Here is a 6490-nt window from a genome sequence, read left to right on the forward strand (position 1 = left end):
AAAGCACAAAACAGAAGATCACAAAGAATTGCTGCTTTATAAATTTAGAAATGTACTTATATTATACAATATTATATACAAACTTCCATAAATGGTAATAGCTGTTAAACTGGAATTAAGAATAAAAAAATAGTGCAATACATACAACAAAACATTTCATATGAAAAAAAAAACAATACAAATGTAACATTGCAAACTCAACCAAATGATGTAGCCTTGTGTTCAGTAGCTAAACATAGGCTTAAAATCATGTGATGTGCTATATCAAGCTGTTTAACAAGGTACTTGTTCTGCTCCACAGTAAAAAGTGAACCAATCACACTCTTGTTTTCATGTCTAATTATTTATGATAAATATATAACATGTAATCACTTATAAAACAGCTGATCACTGAACTCGTCCATCTAGGACGAGTGACGACCAACCACAGATTGTTCAAGAACATCCTGCCATGGTGCTATGGAACAATGCAAATTAAAAAACTGTCAAAAGATGAACAAGAAATTCAGTTCTCCATAGGTTTGGTGCAGAACCCAGAAGAATTGGGCTGTTTAAGAAGAGGTCCATTTGTAACTTGGCCAGAGAGGAAAGGTCTTGTTGTAACTTGAGGTCCTCCCTCACTGTGGAATACCTGGAACCATATCCCTGATCGGACCCTCGTGATGGTCTCATCTCAGAAGCACCCTCCATTTCACTTTCCTCCATCTCCACTGGCTGGGACATATCCATCTCCTGATACAGATGGAAGCTGTCCTCCATTGATGGTGGAGGTGCTATTAAAAGGCACTTCCTGCTGTCCGTCGGATAATTATCTGAAGGTTCCCCCATTGGAAACTCAAAAGGAGGATGTGTGGTTTCCACTGGTCCTGGTTCAGCGAGGAGACAAGGGTAAATTTGTGGGTCCATGGTGTCCCAATACCAGTCACGCTGGGTAATTCAAGAGAACTTTCCATTGCTGGATAAAAGGAAAGTACTTCGCTGTGTCCCTGCTGGATTCTTGGATTAATAAGCACCACGGACGACTCTTCAGGGTTCTCTTGAATTTGGGGAATTACAGCACAGATGCTCTGGAACTCTTGATTGATGTCTACCTCCTTCACAAGAATCGGGAGTCCGATATTTAGCATGGGTGTCAATTCATATATGGGCTGCATGGGCATCTCAAGAAGATGATCAGCTTCCCCTCTCACTTCCTCCTCACTGGTCACGCACTCTTTCTCAAACCAGTCTGGATTCTTCATTTGGTGGGCCTGGAATGCTTCGATTGCGTTCCTCAAGCTTCGCCCGAGGGGCAGTTGAAGTACTCGTCCTTTCCGATACCATGGATACAGTGCTTCACTCCCTGCTGATACTTCTCCACATCGAGGATACGGAAATAGACCTCCTCGAAATGCTTCATTAGCTTATATTTGACCGCAATGTCAAACATAGACGGCACATCGCCTTCGCTGCTTACATCATCAAAGTAAGACACCAAATACTTCCCGTAAGAAGCCGGGCGCTGCATATCAGGTGTAATCAGCTGAAGGGCGAGAGTCAGCATATCACCGACCGGGGAGCGCGCGTCTTCCCGGAGGAGGATGCGAGGCTCTCCACACATTGCCCCCACTTGGCTTGCACTCCTCGGGAACAAAGGATTAAGATCTTATTGGACGACTGCTCAATCTGTCGCTTTTTTTCCTCAAGCCACTGTAGCCGGCCAATGGTGCCGAGCCAAGTCATGTCAAGTAGGTCTAGCACAACCTCAATGCCGCATTTGGCCTGCAGGAAGGCGCAAAGTTTCAGGACTATGTCTGTGTAAAGGGATGATCTCTGGAGTAGATGATTAATACAGATCGAGAACCGGATGGAATTGGATGTTCTAGAGGTACTTCTTTCTCTGGCATTTCGTCAGCTGAAATAAAATCATTTAAAAAGTTACAAACACAGATATTCCTCCAAAATGCTTAGATTAGATTATTAGTACTAGTACTGTCTGGGTGGCTAACCCAATAACTAAATCTTAAATGTCACTGCTTACCTTTCGGTGGTTTTCTGCAGCGCAAATAAATAGCACAAATACAATGGCGCAAATAAAGAGACATAATCAACACAAATGATCCAGAGTGCTAGTTGTTCTCAGGAGGGCTTGTTGGTACTGTGGAACATACATATAAGTTAGTAAAGTTGTATTATGCTTTTTACATTTATTTTCTCACAAATTCCAAAGTGAGCTGTTTCCATACACACCGGGACCACATATGTTAAAATTGTGATTCTTTCGACGACAGTCGTTGCCACACTTCCGGAAAAACGGCTGGATCTAAAAGGAAATAAAGCACTATTATATCAACACACAAATCAACGATATTATTTTATGTGCGATATGTTTCTGTAGGCCTACACACCTGAACATCAAAACTACAGCATGTACGTGGCCAGTTCTCCAGGTCATATGTCACATTTAGAAATGGCTTGCTCTCCTAAAACACACCAAAAAAATAACACCCTTTGAAAAACGTTCTGCGCAGTTTCATGAGCAGAGTCGTATTATCCAGCCTTATTCAGTTGGATATATTTGAACAGACACACAGATAAAATGTCTTACATTATAAAGAGTCTTCCTTTTGGTAACCCTGTTGCACGTCAGAAAAACATTGTATTTTTCTACGTTCTCTCCAGGATTAAATGCGACATACAGAGTATCCTTGCCATTCACACTTGTGGCCCTTCCTATAGTCATTTTGGGCTGCCATGTATCCCCTAGGAGAAAATCAAACCAAATGAATCTCTTTATATTTAGAAGTGCATGCATAGTTTAATACTTAACTTAAGCACTCAGGGTTTCTAGGTATATGTGTGTCTGATTAAGCTAAACCAGTTGTAAATAAACTCTTCTCTCTCACCTCTTTCAAAACAGATTTTGGTCGTTCGCATCAAAGGATCGTTCACAACCTATGGTTACAGATCTAAACTGAGGTAGCATTCTGAATAGAAACTGTCATGTGGAAATATGTGAACAAAGGATTTGGTTTAATTTGGTCACTTACCTGGAACATTAACCTTTCTGTAGATATTGTAACTCGTGTGTTGTAAATTCGGCTTAGGAAGGTTGGAGGCGGTCACTACATATGTGCTGTCTGGATCTACGACAACTTTATCCAAAGAAAAAGACCACTAGAATAAAACAGATCACACATTAGTATTTGCTAAAAAATGAAAATATAAAAAATGCGGACAAATACATGAATAAACCAGTCTTGCCTTTTTGCCGGCCCTATCCCTCTGGGACGGAAAAACATTGAGGAACTGGAAATGAACACACAGATGTTCATTGGTGGATGACTTCATCACACCAAGCTCTGTTCCTTTCAAATGAGTTATGCTTCCTGCGAAAAATTTGGATTATTTAACTTTGATGACTACAATTCCTTTTATCCCCTTCTGAAACCATTAAATATGGCACTGTTTTAGTATTGGTGCACACATTTAGTAATATAATTTCTTCATTATGAATTCCACTATAATTTTAATACAGTAGAATATAGGTATAAATGTATAAATTAAATCAATTAAAATACATTAATAGTGACCCCCCCCCCCCCCCCATTTTCACATGTTGTAACATATCAGGCTAATCTGAAAATGCACAAGTAACTCACCATCATCCTTCGCTTTCCATTCTGCTACAATTACTGGTTCCAGTTCACCTTTCATATTGCTTCTTACATCAACATGCGCTGTTAAATTATCTGGTCCACTAGGAGTGAAATTTGAAGGAATGAGCCATCCGTTATACATGCAATTATCTGTGAGGGAAAAAAATAAATAAAACTTAGTCAAAGTAAAACCCCCATTAATAATAATAATAAAAGTATACTGAAGAAAAAAGAAAGCAGGACTTACTGAACTCTGCTGTGCACTGTACTTCCTGGAGAGAGAGAGAGAGAGAGAGAGAGAGAGAGAGAGAGAGCACAAAGGATCAGACGAAATCCCCAAAGGGCCACATATAAGATTCTAAATAAACACGTTTAACATATATAAATACATATTTAACACCTTATTGGGTATCTAATGGACTTTATGTATTGTCTTACCTTTTGTGTACATTTCAGAGAGCGCCCATCATCCATAAGTCTGAGGTTTAGCACTACAGGTATGAAGGTGAAAAACACAGCACCTCTCAGGTACAAGAACTTCATGATTCGCCTTATAACCTACATAAACCTCACTAAAGCTGAAGGAATACTCGTTTTAAAACAAGCTTTAATAGACGACTAAGATCGACAACGAGGTGAACGGTAAACACGGTGGCGTAGGTGCAGGAAACGGCCGACCTAAAAAAACTTCCTGGAATTACTGTAATATGCAGAGTAGTGACTCACACCTTGTGTTCTTTGAAAACACTGTCTGGTTATGTTGCGTCATAGTAAGACTTTATTATTATTATTATTATTATTATTATTATTATTATTATTATTATTATTATTATTATCATCATCATCATCATCATTATTATTATTATTATTAATATTACATTGAATACAATTGGCAGAAAAAAACAAAAAAAAAACATAAATTATGCAACGCCAAGGAAACAAGCACAATATGGCAGATGATGTGTGCCAACACGACTTCATACTAGAAAAAGAAAGGATAAATGAATGGATGGATGGATAATTATATGAATGTTAAAAAACCCTTTATATTGTATAAAAGTAAAGGACCACATTTGTATTAAACTTCGGTGCCTTTTTATTTTGTTTGCGTAATTTAAACGTTGCATTTCCAAACTTTCTCTTTCCACACGAGGGCGCTACTTCCCCATTGTATGTAGGTCTGTTTTATTTAAAACAAAATTCTCGTTTTCATATGTAAATAAAAGTAAATATAATTATAGATATTAGTAGCCTGTAAATATATCCCTCCTGAAAAACATGTTAGTATATTATAGCAATTTCCTCCAGAAAAAAAATAATTATATGTATTTACTTGTATGTAAATATAGCCTACATAGAACTATAAACAACTCTTGCTTACCTATTATGCCAAAATCCTGAAAAAAAAGATCCTGAAAAAAAAAAGAAGATATTTTTCCCCCCATTATAACATGTCTGTGCAACATGGCGGTAACATTTTCTTTATAAACATATACTTATGTTAAATATAAATGCCACATATTACTAAAAGGATGCACAGCTATATTATGCAAGCACAGCTAACATTCACTCGCATGCTTTTTGTGAATCTGTTTCATTTAAACACATTTAAACCTATTATTCCCAAAACTCTTTATATATTTTCACTAAACCAGAATTCTTCTCCTTTTTAGACCTCAAACCTACTGTGCTGAAGAGAAATGAAAATGAAGACTCGTGATCTGTAACAGTCAGAGTGTGAGTCTCTGTCCTGCATACTGTACTTATGAACCAAATGCACAGTACAGATCAGCTAGTCTATATGAGGGTCAGACAACACACTGTCCCAGTCTCAAAATCCTGCGATTAACAGAATGAGGGCTACCCACACCTAGCCCAGGTGCACATACTCCTGTTTTCAAGTACTGGCCGGACATTAGAGGAATCTATGACACTAACATGTTGCATCTTGGGATTTGACGGGAATTACCTGGATACTTCCATGCAGGTTTCACAAAAGCTTTGATTTTTATATATTAAACAAAATTAAAATACTCTTTCATATCATCTATCATTCTGTCACCTTAGAAGTTACAATCAAATGTTTGCAATACTGTTAAAAAGGGTCCAGAAGCATCTTTAGTCTAAACTTTGACTGAACTTGTGTAACATAAATGTATACAGTATGAAGGCTACTATATTTTGAAAATATACACTCAATAATCTTATCAGAATACCAACAAGTAATCTGAGACTTTCCCTATAGGTTCAGTGTTTTAAAGTAATTTAATCGTTTATTATTTCGGCTAGAGATGCATTGTCAGAAATTGCACCTTTAAAAACAATCATGTCACATTCATCGCTTCTCTGTGATGAGATCACCTGTTATAGTAAATATATGGAAGAACGGTGAACCGTGGCTGAAAATGTAAGAAAACAGTGATTAGGGCTGACAACTCTGTGCTTTGACTGAATGAGATATATAAACAACAGCATGGAATATAGGCCAAGCTGGTCTGAAGTGGAGCAAAGAAATGTCACACACCGGCCAAATCCTTTCATTCTTATAAATTTGAAACAAGATTTTTTTGTTGATTGTAGAAAATTACACCAGCAGAAAACTGAATCCGACCAATGACTCACTTTTTTCCAGCAGTATGTGTCAAAAGGGTCTTAACCGTAACCAGGAGAGTAGTGCTTTGGTCCTGACACACTTATCCACAATTAAACCAGGACAGCCGAGGACACTTGTCAAAGCTAAGCTGTAAACCACAAAAACTAAAAAGAAATCCAAGAAAGCTCCACAATAATGGCAATCAAATTTCTAGCTCAGGGCATTATCTTAAAAATAAAGGGTCGGGGGGTCATCATAG

At 37.8% G+C, this 6490-nt stretch overlaps 1 pseudogene; it reads right to left on the minus strand.

Annotated features, from left to right (window-relative positions):
- Positions 1-35: 35 nt before the first annotated feature.
- LOC113071746 (interleukin-17 receptor A-like) lies at positions 36-4355 on the minus strand (annotated as a pseudogene).
- Between the last annotated feature and the right edge of the window lie 2135 nt (positions 4356-6490).

The sequence above is a fragment of the Carassius auratus genome, unplaced genomic scaffold, assembly GCF_003368295.1.
Source record: "Carassius auratus strain Wakin unplaced genomic scaffold, ASM336829v1 scaf_tig00008050, whole genome shotgun sequence".
In the NCBI taxonomy this organism is placed as follows: Eukaryota; Metazoa; Chordata; class Actinopteri; order Cypriniformes; family Cyprinidae; genus Carassius; species Carassius auratus.